General features: G+C 45.8%; 1 protein-coding gene across 2 annotated transcripts in view; it reads left to right on the forward strand.

The window, feature by feature from the left end:
- The first annotated feature begins 3444 nt into the window (after positions 1-3444).
- CLIP2 (CAP-Gly domain containing linker protein 2) overlaps positions 3445-24765 on the forward strand; it is a 163872-nt gene continuing 142551 nt past the window's right edge. The window contains exons 1-3 of one of the 2 annotated variants that reach the window (XM_089772209.1): positions 3445-4030; positions 6004-6109; positions 17481-17544. The gene's annotated coding sequence lies outside the window, so the exon portion shown is untranslated. The remainder of the gene's footprint in view (positions 4031-6003; positions 6110-17480; positions 17545-24765) is intronic. The other variant, XM_075904303.2, reaches the window with a different exon arrangement.

Raw genomic sequence — 24765 nt, forward strand, 5'->3', positions numbered from 1 at the left:
CTTTGCCATAAAGACAGAACAAAACCCTCACTTGGGGCAGAAGAATGTCAAGGGTTGCTTGTAACTGTGGTGATTCGGGGCAGGTTGAAAAGTGGATTTTTGCTAGGTTGCCTAGGACATCAGAACCCCTTGAATCATCATTTACCTGCCTCAATTTCAACTGGTGCAAAGCTCACCTCTTTATTAGGCTCCTGGACCAAATGCAGGGTATAATTCTATGCATTCATTATCAAAATAGCGAAACTTATTTAACGTGTTAATGAAGAAACCTGGTGGGGAAAAAAGTGAATGTAGCAAGTGGATTTGTAATCCAAGGTCCAGTTACAAGCAAACACCTAAAAAAGGGAGGAAAAAAGCAGCCTTCAACATATACTCAGGATACTGTATAGAAAAGGACAAACTAGTCTCATAATAAAAAAATAAATATCAGAGAAAACTCAGAGCCTGAGTCATGCTCCTCAGATAGGGGTGGGCAGAGCAGGATCATGCTCTATGTCAGGTCTCTGTTGGACAAAAAAATGTGTTATTGCAGGAGCTGGCAACCTTTTCAAGCCAAACTGCATCAAAATTCAGAACAAGTGGTCAACAGAGAGACAGTATAAAAATACCCATTTGCAGGACTGAAAATATACAACTTAATATTATTGATAATTGACATGATTAACAATAGCATACATGAAACATTGTACTCCCAGACTTTATTTAATGGGATTTCTGCTGCTGCTGGGGGTGCAGTTTGTGGATGTGGGGGTGCAGGAGTCAGGGTTGGAGTGTATGAAGGGCTCAGAGCAGTGGGTTGGGTATGTGGGGGGTGCAGGAGGCAGGGCAGAGAGCTGGGGGTGGAAAGTAGAATATGTGTGGGGGAGGGCCCTGGAGCCGGATTTCCTTGCCTGACTAGGGCTGGGCTGCTGCACCTGGGCAGTAGTGTCTGGGCGAGGGGCTGGGCCAGGATTTCCGCAGCCAGATTGTGGTCTCCCTTCTTACCTGTGCTGCAAAAGAAGCGGAGCTGTCACCAGCCCTTCCTGCAGCCAAATGCAACACTTGAAAAAGTTGTATATATTTTGGGAATGACAAAAGAGCCATATTTTGTTTCCATATTGATCCATATCTGGCTCAAGAGCCATAGGTTGCTGACTCCTATGTTTTTGTTTAAGAACATAAGAATGGCCGTAATGGGTCAGACCAAAGGTCCTTCTAGCCCAGTATCCTGTCTGCCAACAGTGGCCAATGTCAGGTGCCAGAGGAAATGAACAGAACAGGTAATCATCAAAGGGGAAGAACAGAACAGGTAATCAAATGATACCTCCTCCCCTGTTACCCATTCCCAGAGGCTATGGCACCATTCCTACCCATCCTGGCTAATAAATATTAATGAGCCTATCCTCCATGAATGTATCTAGTTCTTTTTTGAACCATGTTAAAATCCTGGTCTTTACAACATCCTCTGGCATGGAGTTCCACAGGTTGACTACACTGTGTGAAGAAATACTTCTTTTTGTGAGTTTTAAACCTGCTACCTATTAAATTCATTTGGTGACCCATAGTTATTGTGTTATGGAAGCATGTAAATAATTTTTCCTTGTCTACTATCTCCATACCTGTTATGATTTCATAGACTGCTGTTATAAAATGCCCCTGTAGTCTTCTCTTTTCTAAGCTGAAAAGTCCCAGTTTTATCAATCTCTCCTCACATGGCAGCCTTTCCAAACCCCTAATCATTTTTGTTGCCCTTTTCTGAACTTCTTCAAATGCCAAGATATCTTTTTTGAGATGAGGTGACCACATCTGCACACAATATTCAAGATATGGGCACACCATGGATTTTTAGAGTGGTAATGAGCTATTCTCTGTCCTTGTCTCTATCCCTTTTTAAATTATTCCTAACATGCTATTTGTTTTTTTGACTGCTGCTGCACATTGGGTGGATGTTTTTAGAGAACTCCACAATGATTCCAAGATCTCTCTCTTGAGTGGTAATAGCTACTTCAAACTCCATCATTTTATAGGTATAATTGGCGTTATGTTTTCCAATATGTATTACTTTGCATTTATCAACATTACATTCATCTCTCATTTTGTTGCCGAGTCATCTAGTTTCCTGAGATTGTTTTTAAGCACTTCACAGTTTGCTTTGGATATAACTGTTTTGAGCAGTTCAGTATCATCTGCAAATTTGCCACCTCACTATTGACCCCAGTCTCCAGATCATTTATCAATATGTTCAATAGGATTTGTCCCAGTACAGACCCCTGCGGGACACCACTAGTTACCTCTCTCCATTCTGATAACTGACCATTTATTCCTACCCCTTGTTTACTGTCTTTTAACCAGTGACCCCCTCATATCCGAGGATAGGTTACTTTGCTTAAGAAGGTTTCTAAAGGTTATGGTTCCTTGTTTATCCATGTCCTTGCTTTGGATGAGGATATGTTCTTGATGTCCCAATCAAACCATAAAAGATTTAATTGCACAGCTCATGTGCAAATGCAACCAAACCCATATGGCATGTAATAGTGGAAAGGAATAGACCTTGTCAACAATATCAACACTTACCCCTGCACGCTGGTAGAAGCAAAAACCCTCACACTTGGACCACATCAGGGGAAATGGAGCTACTTTATGCTGTGAAATCATTCATTGCAAACTCTTCCTGGGTGCTGTTGGACCCCACGATAATAATTAATCCTCTCTCCCTGGCAGGACAGAAATTACTCTAGTGTTTATTGTCGGGAAATTATAATTATCAAAATGATATAGAGGGAAGAAAGGATACAGTATTGTCCATCCTATTAGTCTGCAAACCAGAAGAGGCAGAAGATTATGGGTAGCAGAAGGAGGTAACTAAACCGTCCTCTGCTTATGACTGTTTTTTCTGATGCTTCCACAGTCCCCCACTGCATCCGCTACAAACAGCAGACAAAGTAGAATCATAGGGTTGGAAGAGACTTCAGGAAGTCATCAAGTCCAACCCACAAAAGCAGGACCAACCCCAACTAAAACATCTCAGCCAGGGCTTAGTCAAGTCGGGACTTGAAAACCTCTAGGGATGGAGATTCCATCACCTCCCTAGGGCACACATCCCAGTGCTTCTCCACCCTCCTAGTGACTTAGTTTTTGCTAATATCCAACTATTCTGTGGGAATTTGCATATCTTCTTCAGATCTCACTTTCGAAAGCAGAGCTTTCAAAAGTGAAAGTAGTCAAGATGCGTTTTTTTCGGCACCCTCCACCTTTTTTGAAAAGCCGTGTAAACCTCTGCTTTCAAAAGGGAGATAGGAAGAAGATATGCATATTCTCACAGAATTTGCATATCCCCTTTCGACACTTTAGCATAGTCTAGATGAGCCCAATGAGGCTCAATGGTCTCAAGTTGCAGTGAGGGAGGTCTAAGTTGGATATTAGCAAAAACTAAGTCACTAGGAGGGTGGTGAAGCACTGGGATGTGTGCCCTAGGGAGGTGATGGAATCTCATGGAATTTGCATATCCCCTTTCAACATTTTAGCGTAGTCTAGATGAGCCCATTCTGTCATCTGTCAACACTAAGAACAGTCTCTCTCCGTCCTCTTTGGAACTCCCCTTCAGGTAGTTAAAGGCTGCTATCAAATCCCCCCTCACTCTTTTCTTCTGTGTGTCATGTAGCATGGGCTTTCTCATTGCCAGAGGAATACAGTGTCTGCAATCCTTTTTGAGACTATTCCCTGCTCTCTCTCGCTTTCTGTCTTTCATGCAGGTGGGGGTGGAACGCATGCTTTTGCCACCACAGCTGCTACTTATTTTATTTTGTGTTTAGCTCAACAGGTTGTTTCCCCCCACTGCAGTAAGAGATTACAGAGAGCAGAAGGTGAAGCAGGTGCAGAAGCCACTAGCAGAAGAAAGAATAAAGGGAATGCCACAAGGGAACCTGGCTGGTTCTTTATTGTTAAACACCGTATGGGATCAACTCCAAGACTTGGGCTATCCGTCTCCAGACATGCAGAGGCTGAGATTACTGTTAAGCTGACAGGCTTGATCACCCCAAATCAGAATGAGGTATCCACCATTGCTACCAATCTAGGATACTTATATTGTTCTTATCACCCGAGTTGCTGAGCACCTAACAATTTTCTTAACTATTTATCCCTGTGAGTGAGAGAAGTACTATCAATGCCATGTTACAGTTGGGGAATGGAGGCAGAAACCCACATCCACAAAGATATTTAGGCTCCTAACTTCCATTGATTTCAGTGGAAGATAGGAGCCTACATACCATTGTGGAACTAAGTTTAAGTTCAGAGGGGGAGCCGTGTTAGTCTGAATCTGCAAAAGCGGCGAGGAGTCCTGTGGCACCTTATAGACTAATTGAAGTGTAGGAGCATAAGCTTTCGTGGGCAAAGACCCACTTCGTCAGATGCATGTAGTGGAAATTTCCAGAGGCAGGTATAAATATGCAGGCCAGGATCAGGCTGGAGATGACAAGGTGGAAGTCTAAGTTATTTGCCAAAGGTCACACAGGAAATCTTTGGCAGAGCAGAGAACTGAATTTGGCTCTGCAAGGTTCCCTTCACTCACCAGATCCTCCTTCCTCTAACCCCGGGTCTGCACTAGTGGATAAGTTCAAATTAAGATACGCAACTTCAGCTACGTTAATTGCGTAGATTAAGTCAAAGTATCTTACTTCAGATTCTGGCACCATCCACGCTGCAGGAATTTAAAGGGAGCACACTCTCCCTTCGACTTCCCTTACTCGTCGTATAAGCAGGACTACCAGCACCGACAGGAGCGATCCGCTCAGTTCACATTAGCGTGTGTTCACTAAATCCGCTAATTCAAACCCTGGAAGATCAACTGCGGCTGCTTCAGTCTTATTTGTAGTGTAGACATGATCTAAGTCAGCATCTCCAGCTGATGAGAACAGTAGAGGCACCATGAGTTAGGTTGGAAGGGTAGAACGTGATGTTTATTCGCTGCTGTTGACTGATTCTGGGCATGTATCTTTATGCACTGCATGTATTTATGTGCCTAATATTGTATGGGAGGGTTTTTATGTTATATACAGAGCCAGAGGCAACATCAGAATGTAGTCTGGAGTCTTAGCCCTTAGCAAACCCATACTGCTGGAAGAGCTTCGTGGAATATTCAATAGGGCCTGTGGCCAGGGGTTGTAACAAAAAATGGCAGCAATCCAACACTGATTTTTGCAGCATGCTGTCTGAATGAGAAGCTCAGATATCTTTATTATCATTTAAAGAACACATATATTTCATAAAGGAATCTCCAAGCACTAAAAAGAATGGATATGGATCCAGCACTTTGAAGTAGGAATAAGAGCCTCCGGAAAAGGGCGCTTTTTCCGGAGGATCGGGGCCAGTGTAGACGCTCTTTTCCGGCTTTTTTAAAAGCCGGAAAAAAGCGGCGGACATTTTTATTTAAATGCCGCGGGGGATATTTAAATCCCCCGCGGATTTCCCTACTACGATAGGTGAAATTTACATGCCCCTTCCGGAAAAGGGGCCAGTGTAGACATAGCCAGGGTGTGTCTAGACTACAGGGTTTTGTTGACAAAAGTGGACTTTTGTCGACAAAACTATACCTGCGTCCACACTGCCGCTGAGTTCTGTCGACAGAAAGCGGCAGTTTTGTCGACGCTGGTAAACCTCATTTTACGAGGCATAACGCCTTCTGTCGACAGAGTTTCTGTCGAGAGAAGGTGTTATTGCATGTAAACTGTCCTTTGCGTCTACACTGCCATGTCAACAAAGCAGCTTGCTTTGTCGTCCGAACTCAATGTAGTCTAGACGCTCTTTGTCGACAGAAGTTTTGTCGACAGTATCTGTCGACAAAACTTCTGTCGACAAAAGTTCTGTCGACAGAAGCCTGTAGTCTAGACGTACCCTTACAGCTGACACACTTTGGGGCCATGTACACTACTGCTAAGGGCTGGCAGCGGGTAGCCCCTTTTATTGTTAGGATTAGGCATTCCTATGAATTGCCTCAGCATCCTGTTTGCATGCTGTGTGTTTCAGATGCGATGCCACCTCCTCTCTTTTCATTGAAGATACAAAGGAAGTATTTGTGTGCGTGAGTTTTGCTGCCAAATATAAGCTCTGCAAAAGGCAAGCTGCAACTGAGGTAAGCCCAGTATGGCTCTTACTGACTCAGGGAAAGGAAAGATCCCTTTCTCTTACCTGATGCTCCTGCAGACAAGGCACCATGAGGGTCCTGCTTTGAAATTCAGCTGTGGTGATGTGCAAATCCAGATGACAGATATTGGGACGCAGTAGCTCATTGACCCTAACGGAGGGTAATGTCTAGTAGTGAGATCTGGCATTGGGAACCAAGCATTCTGTTCCCAGCTGTGTCCCTGACATATTGGGTGACTATGGGCAAAGTCACTTAACCTCTCTAGCCTTAGTTTCCATGCATAAAAAAAGTCAACCAGGTTATTAGAAAACTTGATGAACGTTTATACAGTACTTTGAAACCCTTTAGAAGGAGAGTATGCCAGAAATAGAAAGTGTTAATCCCATTAACAATGCCTCATTACAGGACAGACGGAGCCCTGTATGATTTAGCAGGAAATATCTCACCAGCGTATGTCCATTTACCACACCCCAAGCTATTACATTTTTCTTTTTACTGTGAAACATTATGGCTGTGTCTAGACTGGCATGATTTTGTGCAAATACTTTTAACGGAAAAGTTTTTCCATTAAAAGTATTTGCGCAAGAGAGCGTCTATACTGGCATGTGCCTTTGCGCAAAAGGTTTGCTTTTGCACAAAAGCATCCATGCCAGTGTAGACACTCTCTTGTGCAAGAAAGCTCTGATGGTCATTTTAGCCATCGGGCTTTCTTGCGCAAGAAATTAACATTGCTGTCTACACTGGCCCTCTTGTGCAAGCATACTTGTGCAAGAGGGCTTATCCCTGAGCGGGAGCGTCGGAGTATTTACGCAAGAACCACTGATTTTGTACAGTACAAAGTCAGTGTTCTTGCGCAAATACTCGCGGCCAGTGTAGACAGGTGGCAAGATTTTGCGCAAAAGCACTTGCTTTTGCGCAAAATCTTGCTAGTCTAGATGTACCCTACAGGTTTCTAAGTTCTTGGCATAGCGTTAACACCATTTGCATTATCTTAGCTCCTAGCGCAAGCAGTTAGGTATTCAACACTGGCTGCAACTCCTAATGGGGATGCATCACATTGCAAATCATTCCATTTGTACAAAGCCTCTTAAAGAGAGGCCAAAATGACTTATCAGAGTCCGTATGCCCAAGCTCTGTGGGACTATGAGAAAATGAGACATGAATCATAACCAATTGCATTTTTGCCCAATTTCAGTGTTTAAAAGATGGAATAATCTTTATCAGGCTGCAGCACTCGGGTCTCCTTGAAATTAATAGAGCGAGGATTTAGAAAAACCATAAAAGGAAACTGCAGTAGTCAAGTCAGGGAGTATTTAAAGCCTGAAGAAGGATTATAGCAGATTGGATGTGGTCGCATTGAAGAGGGTCCAGCGGAGGGCGACCAAAATGATTAGGGGGCTGGAGCACATGACTTATGAGGAAATACTGAGGGATTTGGGTTTGTTTACTCTGCAGAAGGGGGGATTTGAAAACAGCCTTCAGCTTCCTGAAGGGAGGTTCCAAGGAGGATGGAGAGAGGCTGTTCTCAGTAGTGACGGATGGCAGAACAAGGAGCAATGGTCTCAAGTTGTGGTGGGAGAGGTCTAGGTTGAATATTAGAAAAAACCGATTTCACTAGGAGAGTGGTGAAGCACTGGGATGGGTTACGTAGGGAGGGGGTGGAATCTCCATCCCTAGAGGTTTTTAAGTCCTGGTTTGACAAAGCCCTGGCTGGGTTGATTTAGTGGGGATTGGTCCTGCTGTGGGCAGGGGGCTGGACTCGATGACCTCCTGAGGTCTCTTCCAGCTCTATGATTCTATGAGATTGTTACTCTAATGATGGTTTTCCAAATATTCTGGTGGCAGTGATGGACAGACATGAAGCTGTGCAAGAGGGAAAATTGTTGGAGGAAAAGAAAAGCTAAGGGTATGTCTACACTTGCTCCCTGTCTCGAGATAGGGATGCAAATGTAGTGTACCGAAATTGCTAATGAAACACGGGATTTAAATATCCCGTGCTTAATTAGCATAATCACATCTGGCCGCCATTTTGAAATTGCATTTTTGTGAAGCTAAATGCCCTGTGTAGCAGCATTATTTTGAAAGAAAACCCTTCTCTCGAAATAACTGTTAAATCTCAATGTATGAGGAGAAACAGTTATTTCGAGAGAAGGGTTTTCTTTCAAACTAACGCTGCTACATGGGGCGTTTTATTTCGCAATAATGCAATTTCAAAATGGCAGCCAGACGTGATTATGCTAATTAAGCCAGGATATTTAAATCCCGTGTTTCATTATCCATTTTGGTACACTACATTTTCATCCCTATCTCAAGATAGGGAGCAAGTGTAGGCATACCCGAAGTAATTTGGAGGGGGAGGGGGTTTGGGTGGCCTTCTGCACATTACTGAATTTCACCCAAAGTGCTTAATATAAATTTCCAGACACATGTGATACATTTACAGGAGTTGTGTTTTTAGGACTGATGTTGAAGGTTGCATATCCCCTCCAGGAGAGCTATGAGTAGGGAACCCTAAGATTAGGGTTCCTATGGATAGGCCACCTGGAGTTAGGGTTAGGAATCTTATGTGCAGGGATTAGAGATATAAGAGTGTAGCTATTTAAATGGGTAACCAATACGCATGAGCGGCTCTTGATCCAGCTCCTGGGGTGCCGCCCCCCCTCCGCCCCATGCTGCTGCCTTTGTATCAGCAGAGTGCCCTCTGATTAGTAGAGTGCCCACAGTCAGCAGCATATATTTAAAAGCCAGCTCCCAGCATGCATCAGCTCCCAGGAAGCCTCCTGCCGCCCCATGGCTAGTTTTGGAGTAGGAGGGGCCACTTACCTGTGGTTGGTAGCCAGCAATATGGAGAGCTCTAGCCCCAACTGGCCACTCTCTTCCTGGTGCAGCCTCCCCGCTGTGGTCATGCAGCAGTATTACTGTCCCACATGCTCGCTGTCCCTAGTGGCCATTGCAAGCATAACTGTCCCTGCTCTCAGTCCCCTCCCTTTCCGTGTTATGGAAAACAATTCCATTCTAGGCACTTCCTGTTTTCCTGGGACAACCAAACCCTGGCCACGCTTTAGGTTAGGGTGCGAGGAAGCTGCTTACCAAATGCAGTAGTCCTAGCTCTTATTGTTTAGGAGGAGTTCTAATACGTGAACTCTTGGCGCTGTTGAAGTCAATGGCAAAACTCCCATTGACTTCAGTAAGGTCAAGATTTCAGTCATTTATTTGCTAGCTTCTTTCTGTTACTGGAATCTTAGGTGGTACATGTACTGCTAGTAGCTATGTTTTTTCACAGTGAAATGTGATTTCCCCTCCCTGCTCAAGCTGATTTCCAAATTTAATTCTTAAACTGTAAAGTACACGGGAAATGTGAATGTGTTTTTATCTATTTCTGTCATTTGGCATTACTAATCCATACACACTGCCACAGAGAAAGGCTTTGCATATGAAACACATTGGGATTATTAAATAAGGATAGTCAGCTACAACCGAGGTTGTTGTGTTCTGCCTCTCCTGTTTCCTATCACCCTAACTGCCCAGCTGTGACTTTTGTTTCTTTTTCTGGCCTTGCATAGGAGATATTGGGGGAATCTCCTCTTATTTATTAGGCAAAGATTGGTGAAACACTGCACGTCAGTAAGGGTACGTCTAGACTACCGGGTTTTGTCGACGGAAGTTTTGTCGACAGTATCTGTCGACAAAACTTCCGTCGACAAAGAGCGTCCAGACACATTGAGTTCTGTCGACAAAGCAAGCTGCTTTGTCGACAGAACCCCGTAGTCTGGACGCAACCCTACAGGCAATAACACCTTCTGTCGACAGAACTCTGTCGACAGAAGGTGTTATGCCTCGTAAAATGAGGTTTACCAGCGTCGACAAAACTGCTGAGTTCTGTCGACGTTATGTCGACAGAACTCAGCGGTAGTGTAGACGTTGGTATAGTTTTGTTGACAAAAGTCCACTTTTGTCGACAAAACTAGGTAGTCTAGACACACCCTAACTGTCAGTGGGTCAATCTTGTAACGGTCAGTGGGTCAATCTTACTCAGCAAATATTCCTCCTCAGGTCTTCAAGTGGCCATTCCTTAGGGTCTTATCTTCTCCCCAGATCTTTGGGGAACACCAGCCTCCCCTCCCCACCATTTTTGAAAGATATGAAAAGGAATGGTCTGTGCCAAACAACAAGAGCTGGTAAACTGAGTCAGTCCTGCTCAGGACTGGCTAGGGACATGCAACACCCTATTGTCCTTAGGGCAGGGTAGCTTGGGAAGCCCTGGGTACTCCCTAGCAAACAGGGTAGGGATCATGGGGCATTTCTAGTGGTAATTCCCCAGTTACTGCGGCATAAGTATCACTCCCCCCATGCTGCTGTTCCTGGACAGCTGCAGTGGATTGCCCATCTGGGCACTTCCTGCCCAACTCTTTCTGCCTCTGCAAGAACTTTGTAAGGTGGTTGAGGAAGACGGTGGCTTACACAGAGACCAGGGGATTGGACAGACCAAGCTCCCCTCTATGAAGAGAAAAGGAGAAGCAGGAAGATTTCTAGCTGCATGCAGGAGGAGCAAGCCCTGGCTTCTGCTGACCACACTTAGCAACGAAGACCAGGGGCCCAAACCTGTTCCCACTGCAGTCACTTGCATACCCTGGACTTTAGGGATTTTAGTATTGGAACCTAGGAGAGAAGCCTGAGAATGACCCCAGGGTAGGGGAAGGAACCCAGCAGGGGGAGAAGGGACGTTTCCATGGAGGTTTTGAGTCTGCTTGAAGCCAGACGTTCATGCAAGAAGCTGACCTGCAGAGAATGGACTGGTGCCAGCCTCTGTGAATAAAACCCCGGAGAGTGCCCGTCTACATCCCGCACATGCCAGCTCCGCAGGGTCTGTGCAGCACTCACAACAACTTGCAGGAGGATGGGTCTGCAGTGTCATGACGTGGGCAGAGATGCTACGTTTGGCCACCCCCCGTGAAAAAGCCTCCACGTGCGCTGCACTAAGAGGCGCTTCTTCCCTTATGCAGCGTGCCTGCTGCTCAGTGTGGGAATAATGCAGAGAGCAGATCTGCTGGGTGGGCTTGCATGCCTTCCGTTATCCTTCTCCTTCCCTCTGCAGCATCTGTTAGCAAGGGAGGTTTCACGCCTTCTGCCCCTTCCTTCTTTTGGACACTGGCCAAATTGCATCCCAGTGCCCCACGAAATATTTACTTCCTGTTTCTTGCCTAGCTCCCCAGCAGCCGCTTTTCATGAATAAAATATGAGCTGTTCTTCTGGAGCCATGAAGGGAGGAAACCACTGCCAGCTGGTGTGGCCCACGGCTCTTTATTGCTTTGGTTGCCGATGCCTCCTGCCTCGCGTACACAGACAGCCAGAGAGGAAAAGAGCAATCCCAGAGCACGGAAGATTGAATGCAGTCAGCTATTGCTGAGGCGCCGTGACATGCAGAGTTGAATTACAGGCATCAAAATCAGAGGCAGAGTCTCTAGCTAATGTTGCCCAACACATCCCATTATAAGACCTCGTTTGCAGTTGCTTTTAACTTTCTCAAACTTTAACTGCCTGGGCTGCTCTTTTCCATGCTGGGTGTCTGCCTCAGGCGGAATTGTTTTGGAACGTTTCAGCAAAATGATTCAACCTTTTCTGAGAAAAAGATTAGAAAAAAAACTGTATTGTTTTACCGACGTTAAAACAATTCTTATTGCTGCCGTTCTGTTGAGAAGCTTGGAACGGAAGGCAGTGGGGCTTGCGATGGTTCTTAATTCCTGGGGAAGTTCATGCCACAGTCTTGGAGCAGAGAAAGTTCTGCCTCCTGTGCTGACAGACTTTAACAGCAGTTCCATTTGGACCAGAGGAGGGTAGCGGTCAACCCCAGTCTTCATCCCAGAGTTTTCGTTAGGCTGTCTCCTGGATATCCCATGTGACAACTCATAGGCCAGGGCCCAACAGAATTATGGATTCGCTTCAAGGCAGAGTCGATTAGGGATAGTTACTTTTATTAATCTCACTATGTCACTACTATTACAGGCTTAATACTGCCAGATGGGTACACAGCTACTGCAAAGTAATACATGCCAATAAGCATGGGCAGAGCAATGCATAAAAGAGTAACAGGCACTTGGAAATGCGTATGCCCCTTCAGTCTGTGGGGAGTCCCGTTCCAGTCACCTCGCGCCCGGCCGCAGTGGACGTGGTTCCAGCTAGGGGGATCCAGGGCACTCTTGGAGGTCTAGGTCCCTGGTGAGACTCCTAGAGGGGCAGGACTCTCAGTGATCTGCCATGGACACTCTTGCGCAAAAGCACATGGCAGTGTGGACACGCTCTTGTGGAAGATTTTTGCACAAGAACTCTTCTGTAAAAGAGTTCTTGAGCAAGAAGCCGCCAGTGTAGATGTAGCCGAGCTGTTTACCGAGTGTGCGCGAGTTGGCCCAATGCTACTCTCAGCGTTCCCATGGGGCCGAGAGCTGAGGTCATGTTATTTATCCCGTACGAGGTTCTCAGCTAGCAAGCAAGGGGAGTTTTGGCTGGTGAAGGCCATCGGCTAAAGAACACCTGGTATTTTCGCCAACAGGGACCATGTCTGGCCTAGAGGAATACAAATTTAACCCCTTCAGACCTACATATGGCTTTTTATGTGACACCATGGCCTGACCAGGGACTACCTTGAAGATAAGGACTGAGACCATGAACTTGACTCTAAGTTGTATGAGAAGCTATTGTAGGGAGAGGACGGGTCTGATGTGCTGGTAGCAGCCTGTGATTCTAAGGAGACATGCTGCCGTGTTCTGTGCTAGTTGGAGTTTCTTAATCACTGAAGGTTCCACGCCCAGGTATCTTGCATTGGTTTATCTTACCTTAAAGCCAGCTTTGGGTTGTAACTAGCCCCCACTGACAGCTATTCCATAACATGGATCAATCTGAGAGTGGTGTTAAAATAAATCAAATGCAGTTATTAAGCATTCAAATTATGCTTCATCTAATGAAGTGGCCATAGTTCATGTGAAGTATCCTTCAATGCTGCAGTTCAGGAGGCTGCTTGGTGAGCTGAGCTGCCACCTGCGCTGTCAAGGACATGGAAATTGAACAGCCCCTTGAAATGAACAGGTAGTATAAGTCCCAAAGGACGAGGGAACCTCTGGTAGTCCCATGAAACTGGAATGGAAACAGGGCTGGCCTGGTGGCTTCTCTCCACCTATGAATTCCTTTTCATAGATTATGATGATGGGGCAGTGCATGGGACATCTTGGGCTGTGTGGCTCCAGTATCAGAGCCAGCTTAGAGACTGGAGCACAGCATACACGACAGTACATCGACTCACCTCCATGGCACCTGCTGCTGGTCACTCCAGGAATTAGCTCAGTCCTCAGCAAGGCACCCCCTTCTGGCCAGGGTCTCACCCAGCATCCCTCACTGCTTTTTCCACCCTCTGCTCTGGACCCACATCACTCCCGGGACCTCCTCAGAACACTGCCCTCCCAGCGGTGCTCACTACTGTGGCTTCTCACCCCCTTCTGGGGGTATCAACAGTCCTCGGTCTTGCCCTCTGCCACCATAGCCAACTGCAGCCCCAGTCTAGCTTCTCACCTCGGGGGCAAGCCACTGCCTATAAAGGCCACTGTTCCATGTGTGGCGAGGTGCGGTGCAAGGAGGAAGGGGGAGACCCAAATTCTCCCACTACTCTGGGTCCCAACCCAGGGACCCTTTGGCAGCAGCCATGTCCTGTTCTCTTCTCCCCTCTGCTGCCTCTCACTCCCGAGGCTACTTCCCCCTAACCCCTTGCACCTTCTTGACACCTGCGTCCAGGTCCACAGTAAGTGTGGGGAACCTCAGGCCCTGGCTTGCCTGGATCCAGCCTTTAGGCTCAGGGCCCCCCCCCCCCAACATTGGGGAGCCCACGCAGGCACTCCAGTCCCCCACTGCAGGTCTGGACCACACACAATCTATTAGGCTGGGTCCCCCTAGGCTCTGGTGTGTGGGGAGTGTCTTTCTCCAACTCAGTTAGGAATGGGTTTTTTTCTCTGCACTTTGGTGCAGCACCTGGCTGATCTTTATTGTGGGTCAGTGGCCCCCAACCCGAAAAAGGTTCCCCACCTCTGGTCTACAGCATGGGAGGTATAAGACCAGAGCCTCCCTCTCTAGCTCCTGTGAGCCTATCCAGCACTGCTCTGTCCAAGGTGTTTCTCCTTCTCTGGCAGCCAACCCTACTCTCTCAATACTCAGGACCTAACTACTCACTGCTTGACTGAACAGCTCTTTATAAACAGGGCTGCTCCCGCAAGCCATTCTGATTGGCTCCTTCTCAGCCTCTCTCTGATTGGCTAGGGCTCTGCACAGACTCCCTCCAGCCTGCTTTAACCACTTCTGGCCAGAGTGGGGCAGTAGACCCACTACACAGCTGTTCAGTCTTCTTTAGTTGTATGAGTTATCAGTGTCAGCCACACCTCTGATATTACTAATGTGTTGGTGTATAATCTATCACAGGACCAACCTACAGCAATATTCCCCTTGTTTCAGAGCATTGTAGGGAACAAATGGCCATTCCAATTATAGCGCATCTCATCTCAGAATGCTGTTTGCTGGAAAAGAAAAAAGACTTCACCCTGTGAAAAGGGTTTCACAGAGTGTATTTTGTGCATGTATGAGAGAGCAGCCCTGCCGAATCTGACAGGGTTATAAGTTAGCATTTTTCCCACTGGAATTGGTGTCCTTTAAAAAAAAAGTCGGCTTGCAGTAAATGATTGAAGATGCATGTCATCTTCAAAAAAGTACTGAGCAAAAAAAAAAAAAAAAAAAAAAAAGACTCCCAGTCACTGTAACCTTGAGTGTGCATTTGACTTCCGTATGCCTCAATCCGTTCAGCTGGAAAATTGGGTTAAAGGCAGAAGAACATCATTGAAGCTACCAGCTGTGCTGTGCTCCCCAGAACCACTGGAAGTACATAGAGCTCGTGTAAAGGCCTAATCTTGTAGGGTGCTGAGCACCCTCACACCTCAGGTCAGCAAAACACAGACCAAGTTTTTAACTTCAGGCACGGGAGTACTTTCATTGATTTCAGTGGGGCTGTTTCCCACACCTAGGCTGTGTCTAGACTGGCAAGTTTTTCCGTAAAAGCAGCTGGTTTTGCGGAAAAACTTGCCAGCTGTCTACACTGGCCACTTGAATTTCCACAAGAACACTGACGATCTCATGTAAGAAATCAGTGCTTCTTGCGGAAATACTATGCTGCTCCCGTTCGGGCAAAAGTCCTTTTGCGCAAAGCTTTTGTGCAAAAGGGCCAGTGTAGACAGCTCAGATTTGTTTTGCGCAAAAAAGCACGAAAATAGCGATTGGAGCTTTTTTGCTCAAAAGCGCGTCTAGATTGGCACGGACGCTTTTCCAAGGTGTCCGTGCCTATCTAGACGCTCTTTTCCACAAATGCAGAAAACGTTTCCATTAAAAGCATTTGCGGAAAATCATGCCAGTCTAGACGTAGCCTTAAAGTTAAGCATGAACTTCAGTGTTTTGCTGGACTGGGGCTTCTACTCCCACAGAAATCAGACAGTTGAAGGGCCTAAGGACTAATTAGGATTGGGCACCTGGGAATTATCCCACTGCAGTCTAGAATGTGGGAATGAAGTGCAGGAAATTTAAATCCGCGCTTCATTTGGAATTTTGCTCAGCTGCATTTGCATTCCTCTCTCGAAAGAGGAATGCAGTGTAGACGTACCCTAAGGTAGCATGACCCAGAATTTCTTCAAGCATTCCATGCCTCCTAGTGTACAAAACCAAAGCACTGATGCTACAGGATGTCATCTCTGACTAAAGGAGCTTAGTATTTTTGCTCACCCGCCACCATCCATCTGGACCTGCTTTTGGCTCTGCTGCAGTCACATTCCCCTGTGACCGGGCAGTTATATGAACAGCCAAAAGACTAACATCCTGTTTACTACAGTGCAAAGGGAAAGGGAACACAGTAGTTTTTATTACACTCCCCCTACTGCCGTGCGGTGCTGCTCTTCTGATTGTAGGGATTAGCCCTGGCTTGCTTTCAGGACATGTTTTTGGGAGATGAGCTTGCAGATGCAGGGCTTTTTTCCCTCCTCTGGCTCCTCTGTCATTTCAGTTTCCTAAAGGGTGGTCTGCATGAGCCATCAGCTGTGACCTCCTAGACTATGAAGAGCGGAAGGTCGTTACCATGTCATTTGAAAGGCAATTTTCACTGAAATTGCCATACAATCTTGTTTTTGTACTCTGTCTTTGATGTCACAAACTTGATTTCTTTTTACAGGCTCAGGCAGAGGAGAGCTAGCACAAACTTGACATGGCAATTTGATGTTGGATCTCGTGGGCTTTTTAAAATAATTACAAGACATTATAAAGTCTCAGAGGGGGAGCCGTGTTAGTCTGTAACTTTAAAAATAACGAATAGTCGTGTGGCATCTTAGTGACTAACAAAAATGTATATAGAATTATGAGCATTCATGAGTAAAACCCACTTCATCACTACCCATGAAAGCTTATGATTCTATATTTTTTTTGTTAGTCTCTAAGGTGCACACAGGTCTACTTGTTGTTTCACAATGTGTTGTATAAATGCCTATGAAGGTGGACGAGTAAATCAATAGATTTCCATGGCAAGAGCTAGAGGCAAATTCCTGCATATCCTGTAAGGACACGTTTCCATGAGATTTTGAGTCCAATTTTGCAGAACCCAGAAGACTAAGCTAACTTATCCACCTCAGTTTCCCCATCTGCACAATGGGGCCATTAAATAATATTTATCTGCCATACTGTGAGCATATGGTTTAATTCATTAATGGTGGTTTGAGATCCTTAGATGAGAAGTAAATTCTAGATGTGGTTCATTACATATTTCCTTTCTTCAGTGTATATTTACAATGTCCCTTTATTTCAGTTGTCTTGGCATAAAAATTGTCATATACATTGCAAAGTCTATAAGATCTTAGATACATAACATTTTTCATATTGGATTAGACCAGACATCCATTTAATCCAGTCTCTTGCCTTTCAGACTGATTAGTACCAGATGCTTCACAAGGAAGGATTAAAAACAATATAGCAAACAATTACAGAACAATTTGTCCATATAGTTTTTTTTCCAATCTTCTCAGACATGTGGTTTTATATTCCTTCCTTATAGTTGCCTAATTATATAAATGTCTAATTCTTTTGGATTTACTAAACATTTGTTTTTAATGTCTTGTAGCATTGAGTTCCACAGATTATGCACTGTATATAGATTTCCATTTATCAGTTTTAAATTTGTTGCCTCTCCTTTTCTTGTATAATGACAAAGGGTAAATAGGAGCACACAATTTTCCTCCTTTGATACATGCATTATTTTGTATTAATGTGACATGTCCCTTCTAATCCACATTGACAGAAACTCACCTCATGCAGTCTCATATGGAGCTCCTACATCACTTCCGTTCTACTTAAGACCACAAGTAAGTGTGAAGAAGTATTTTTTGTATGTTTGGGCCCATGTGTGCAGAAGGTGATTGAGCTGCAGTAGACTGCTCTGTCTTTGGTTCATTAAAGCACATAGCATACAATGCCACTGATGTCACACTCAGCACCTGCTTTGGACTTGCTCCAGAAAGTTAAACTGTTTTTAAAATTTCAAGATGCTAAATGATGGATTGATCGTTTTTTATTTACTCCCCATGCAGAAAACAGAACCGGCGTCATTAAATATTAACCATCAGTTTGTGTCTGATTTATTGGCCATCCTATTCCAAAGAGATTCTCTTTGCAATTATGCTTCTAATACCTTATATAGCAGTAGTACAAGAGCATACTGCTCATGTCCAGCATACATGTGTACATGTAATGTAGTATGGGTGCAGTTTGCCTGACTGAAAAGAGCACAGCACTGGGAACCTGAGTTCTTATGCTAGCTCTCACTGGCTGTGTGGCTCAGTTTCTCCATCTATGAAATAAAAATAGCAGTAGATACTTAGGGGTGCTGTGAGGATTAATTAGTTAATGGTTGTAATAACAAGAGCTTGCTTTTACAGCACTTTTCATCCATAGATCTCACAGCACTTTAAAGCAGACGTCAGTACTACAGGTTTGAACCTCTCTAGTCCAGCACCCTGAACGGTGCTGAACCAGAGAATTTGCCAGACCATGGGAGGTCAGTATTGTCTAGCAGCATTACACTTCCACAGCTTGCTGGGTTGTTAGAAGACTTTTAGGGGTAAGTTAGGGTACGTCTAAACTACATGGCTCCGTCTACGGAGCCATGTAGATTTGTTTGTTTGGCAAAGGGAAATGAAGCCACGATTTAAATAATCGCAGCTTCATTTAAATTTACATGGCTGCCGCTCTGAGCCAACAAACAGCTGATCAGCTGTTTGTCGGCTCAGCGCGCTAGTCTGGACGCTTCCCTGTCGAAATGAAAGCCTTTTATCGACATCCCTGGTAAACCTCATCCTACAAGGCATAAGGGGGAGGTCGATAAAAGGCTTTCAGGTCGGCGTGGAGCATCCAGACTAGCACGCTGAGCCGACAAACAGCTGATCAGCTGTTTGTTGGCTCAGCGCGGCAGCCATGTAAATTTAAATGAAGCTGCGATTATTTAAATCGTGGCTTCATTTCCCTTTGCCTATCTGTCTAATCTACATGCCTCCATCGATGGAGGCATGTAGTCTAGACACACCCTTAGAGCTAAATAACAGCACAGAACACTGAGAGCCAGGACTGGTGACTGTAAACAAACTTTATGGGAGCATGGGAAACTTGGCCACTATGGCTAAAAAAAAAAAATACCAGACCACAAAGGTTTAACCTGCATTAACATCTCACCCCACAGGCCACTCACAGTGCTGGAAATAGAACACAAGACTCCTGAATCCTAATCCAGTGCACTGTCCATGAAGCTAGGGCCAGACCGAGCCATTCCGCCACCCCGGGCAGACAGGTTAATTGAGCCCCAGGTCGGAGGAGGGCGCATGCGGGTCCCCGTCCCCGCCCTGCACATGGGAGCGGGCGCATGGAGCTGGCGGCGGCAGGATGCACATGCCCGGGTTGGCCCAGCCCGGATACCGCCACTGGCGCACAGCCTGGGGTTGCCTAGGGAAGGCCGAGCTTGGCCGTGCAGGGCCCCATGGCCGCGGGGAGAAGGGCACTGCTGGCTGGCGCTGTGGGGGTTAACAAGGCCCCACCTTGGGCAGCTGCTGCAGGGTGGCCGCTGGGAGCTGCTGCAGCCCGCGATCTGGGAGCCGGGCATGCGGCTCCTGATGGCAGCTATAAGGCGCCCCCCCATAGCTTGGCGGCGGGCCTTAATTTGGCCCTGCAGGATGCCACACTGTCTTATACTACACTGCAGGCTGAAGATAAATTGTAAATACTATTAGATTTGACATGCTAAAGGTGTTGAACACGTGCAGTACTCACTGGCTTCAACTGTAGGTATTCAAGAGGGGATCTAGTAGGTGCCATGGAGTCCCCCAGTGGTGATTCTGTCTGGTATCAGGAAATACATGTAGAAGAGAGGTTCAGGGGTAGCTGAGTTAGTCTTTTACATAAAAAAACAACAAAAGGTCTGGTAGCACTTTATAGACTAACAAAACTTGTAGATGGTCTCATGAGCTTTCGTGGGCACAGCCCACTTCTTCAGATGACCGGTCATGATACCATCTACATGTTTTGTTAATCTATAAAGTGCTATTTGTTGTTTTTTTAGGTAGGTGAGAGGCTGTACAGTTGAGCTGGCAGGAGCATGACATGGTGGCTACATCTACACTACTGCAGGGATCAACACTCTGAGATCAATTCAAGGGCAGTTGATTTAGCAAGTTTAGCAAAGACCTGCCAAATCAATCGCAGATTGCTCTCCAATTGACTGTTACTCTATGCCGGGTGAGAAGTAGTAATAGAGAGGTAGCCGTGTTAGTCTGATCTTGGTAAAACAAAAGGCAAAAATATGTAGCCCTTTAAAGACTAACAAGATAATTTATTAGGTGATGAGCTTTCATGGGCCAGACCCACTTCCTCAGATCATATTCTGAAAGAGAATTGGCATGACCATCTATAATAAAGGAATACAATGAAGAAAGTGAACACATTATAAACTAACAAATCAGATTTTAGAACAGAAGGTGGGGCGAGGGAGAGGGAAGGAGATGAGACAAGTAAGGGAAGTCACCAGGAAAAACTCTCCCATTGATTCCCCACAGTGTAGACCCTGGAATAACTTGTCTTAAGTGACATCGACTCAAGCTACGTTATTCACATAGCTGGAGTTGCATCCCTTAAGTTGACTTTCTGTAGTAGTGTAGATGTAGCCTCAGACTGAGTTCCTGCATTTGATATCTGATATAGTATTTAAACTGACAAACTCCACACTAGGCTGGACTTTTTCTAGACTTAACATTCTAAAAGCAAGAAAAACACATGGCAAAATAGTTTTCCTTCTCAACCTGATTGCATCAATATGTTAATGCGAGTGGTTTTCGTCACTGCTGTCCCTTCCTCATGGGGCTCACGCTCAAGCAATATCTGATGACAGAATGAGGTCATTCAGGGCCCCTCGCTACTCTTTTGCCAAGAGGCATATATCCTTTCACCATAAAGAAATGGTCTCTCTCCTATGAAGTTATTGCTCCAGTTCTTTAACAAAGGATAGATGAGATTAGTGGGTGGTGGAGCAGGCTGATGACAAAACCAGTGTGGTGAGAAAACTGGAATTCCAACAGAGGTTGGATATTTCCCCTGTACTAGAAAGGGGCATTGCGGCTGCATCTGGCCACTCCTGTTAAAAGAGAATAAAATACAATTTAATTATTGTCACCAAGAAAAACCCCGAGGCACATTCTCCGAGTCAGCATTAGGACCCAGTCCTCTTCCCCCCATTAGCCTGGAAATTAGGATTTGCTCTGGGGTTTCATCTGTCTGTTTATACTCTGCTCATTATTGTGATATCTGAGGGGATGGGTCAAGGTCTTCAGCTAAAATACCATGGACATGGTCACTGGAAACAGCAAAGGCAGCGTAGTCTAGTGGCTAGAGTTTGGCAGCTGGAAATTAAGAGATTTCAGGATGTTTTTGTAGGACTTTGAGCAGGTCTCACAAACTTCTTTCTGCCTAACTTTTCCCAGTCTGTTACATGTGGAATAGTGATATACTTGGTGATCCTCTGATGCAAGTTGTTACTCAGTCTAGCTCATTCTTTTTTGGCAGCCCTGCAATTTTGGAGTGCTAAGAAGCCAAGAACTCAGGCCGATTGCTCATCATAATTTATCAACAGGCAGGCTCAAATTTTCTAGGGTACAGCACCTGCACATGGGGCCAGATTTTCAAAAGAGCTCAACAAATTGGGAGCTGAGCTTTTTTTAAAAAATCTGACCCTTCCTTAGATACCTAAAGGGGAGTGAAGCTCTTATGTAAATGCAGTCCCAGCAGTGCATGCTGAGTTCTGAAAATTCTAGCCATGGAAAATGGAGTGAGGGCACATTTTCAGCCTAACTTTTATCCCCACTCTCATTTTCCAAAACACCCAGTTTATCCAAAGGAAATGGGAGTTTCTTTGTGCCCTGGCACACTTTGTCTGTAGTTCTAATGTCAGAAACATCTGGTTCTTCTATTCAGTCTTAAATTAAAACCAGCAATTGTGTCAGAGCCCATGAAACAGGCAAGCAAGTTGCTTCCTTCACAGCACCATTCATTACAGACCCCAAGTGATAAGGACGGAGAGGTAAGATACTCTTGTTCCCTACCAAAAAAGAAAGAAAATGGCTCAGCTAAGCACCAATGGAAACCGCAGGAAGGAGTCATCTTGTCATGTTCTGTAAAGATAACGCTCCCTTTCCATAAGCCCAAACTAATCCTATATTCCAAAGCTATTGAGAGTTGTCCCATTCATTAATAATATCTTTTTTAAGGTCCTGTGTAACATCTACACTGGAGGGCAAAAGTCGAATTAAGACACGTAACTTCAGCTATGTCCACTGCACAAATGAAGTCAAAGTAGCTTGATTTGGCTTTTGGTGCTGTCTACACCGCAGGCAGTTGAAGGAAGAGCACGCTTCCTTCGCCTTCCCTTACTCCCTGTGAAAGCAGGGTTACAGAAGCTGGAGTAAGAAGCCCATTCTTTCGAAATTATTTTGAAATAATGGTTTTGGTGTGTAGATGCGCACTCTGTTATTTCGAAATAAGCGTGCAGTACAGACATAGCCTAAGAGATTAATCCAAGAATTACCAGGCATAAGGTAAGTGGGGTTGGATGCAGTCTTGTCTAGTGGATAGAGCAGGGGTGGGCAAAAGGGCCTCCGTGGACCGGATCTGGCTCGCCAAGGGGTGGATCCGGCCTGTAGAGGCCCTGCCCCTCCCCTGCCCCCAGGCCAATTAGAGTCTGGGGGCGGGGGAAGCGTGCGAAGTTTCCTCGGCCCTGCGAGCAGTGCGCAGTGCTTGGAAGTGCCAGGCACTCTTGGCAGGGCAGGAGGAGACTTTGTGCACTTCCCCACCCCCAGGCCCTGATTGGCCGGGGGGTAGGGGAGCATGGGAAGTCTCCCAGCCAGGGACATGGGCACCTAGAGGGAAAGAGGGGAGGTGGGTGGGCAACGGCACTCCCCCACCCCCAGAACAAACATGGTCTGGGGGTGGGGAACCCGCAAATATCCCGGCCCCACCCCTTCTGCTCGAGGCCCCGCCCCTTCTGGTGTGGCCCAGGGCCACTCCAGAAATTTTTGAAGTAGCCCCCGGCAAAAAATTATTACCCACCCTGGGGTATCGGGAGCTGGGTCTGGCTTCTCCTGAGTACATCAGGAGTAACTGAAATGCACCAGTATGAAAAGGCTCTGGGGTTCTAATCTCCTCTCTGCCACTGACTCAGTGTGCAGCTTTGGGAAATCATTTAATCACTTCTTGCCTCTGTTTCCCCATCTGCAGAATGGGGATAATGATACTTTCCTTCCTTTGTGATATGCTTTGAGACTGACAACAGGGAAAGTCATCCCTGTAAGTGCTTTAAGTGCTCTTGTTGCTGCTTTCTAGCTGAGCTAGCACATCAGCAGCCCTGATCCTCAGAGAAGAGCATACGAGTCCTTATTTAGGCAAACCACAACATCAAGAAAAGAAAATGAAAGTGAACATGCCATAAGGCAGTGGAGAATGGCTGCTGGGTTACATCCTCCCCCTCATTTTGGATCAGGATTCATTACCTTCTCTCCTGTGGTTACATGTATTAGCAATGGGTAGCAGGCTTAAAACTAATAGCGAAAGTTCTTCTTCACACAGTGCATAGTCAACCTGTGGAACTCCTTGCCAGAGGAGGCTGTGAAGGCTAGAACTATAAGAGAGTTTAAAGAGAAGCCAGATAAATTCATGGAGGTTAGGTCCATAAAAGGCAATTAGCCAGGGGGTAGGAATGGTGTCCCTGGAGATGGATGGCACGAGACAAATCGCTTGATCGTTGTCTTCGGTCCACCCCCTCCGGGGCACCTGGTGCTAGCCACTGTTTGCAGGCAGGCTACTGGGCTAGATGGACCTTTGCTCTGACCCAGTACGGCCGTTTTTATGTTCTTATGTTCATCAAATCTCGTTTCAGCCTCTTACTTCTTTGACTCTTGCCTGGGTCACTTTGCAGTTTGGTTCTGCCTTCCCAGGTATTTGATACCCTGATCTGGATTGCACCTGCATATTCAGTGACAGCTGCGAGGAAGGATGTTCTAATAGCTAGAGCACTGGACCAGGGCTAAGGAGATTTGTTTGACTCTTCTGCTGGCCTATTGGGGTACTTTGAGTTTGGACACATTGCTTCATCTGTCCGTGCCTCAGTTTCTTCATCTGTAAAATGGGCATAATGACACTGATCTTCATAAAGCTACCGATGAAAAGTGCTACATAAAAGCTAGTATTGTTACAATGGGTTCTGCTATTGACTGTGTGTGATCTTATGCAAGTCACTTCTTTGTCTACACTTAACAGTTTGTAGCGCAGCCTTGGCAGTATTTTAAACTGAAAGTGTGGCCAGGGCACAAGCACTGGGAGAGAGCTCTCTTGGCTACGTCTACACTTCAGTGCTATTTCGGGATACCATCTTTTGAGCATGCCTGTTATTTCGAAATATAACACACTCACTATTCCAACGTCCCTGTAAACCTCATTCCACAAGGAATAAAGGCCATTTTGGAATAGCAATTTATTTCAAAATAAGTTCTGTGTAGACAGTGCCAAATTTTGAAATAGGCTATTTCAAAATTGACTCGAAATAAGTTATGCAATTTGTGTAGTTCGAATTGCGTAGCTTATTTCGAGCTTCAGAGGCAGTATCAACGCACCCTAGTGCGCTATGTAAACCTCCTTGACAAGGGGAGTAGCTAACGGCACTGAGAATGTGGCTAACAGCACCAGAGCCAGCTATAGGCCGATTCACCCGATTCCCCTGAATCGGGCCCCGCGCCTAAAAAGGCCCCATGCCCTAAAGCCAGAGGGCCCCACGCCCTAAACCTGGAAGTGTGCCAGGCGTGCTGCGGGAGGGGGCGTCAGCCCTGGAGGCTACATTTCAATATTGTTTAGAAAAAACCCTCCCTTGAGTTGCCTGGCGCAAAACCAATTGGTGAGGAAAGGCCCTTGAGTGATGATTCTCTGAGAAGAGCCACTGAGTGGGAGGCAGGGGGCATGAAAAATATTTGTAGATCAGAGCTGGGTGAAGCCAAGAGAGA

Source organism: Pelodiscus sinensis, chromosome 21, assembly GCF_052426305.1.
Source record: "Pelodiscus sinensis isolate ZL-2025 chromosome 21, ASM5242630v1, whole genome shotgun sequence".
Taxonomy (NCBI): Eukaryota; Metazoa; Chordata; order Testudines; family Trionychidae; genus Pelodiscus; species Pelodiscus sinensis.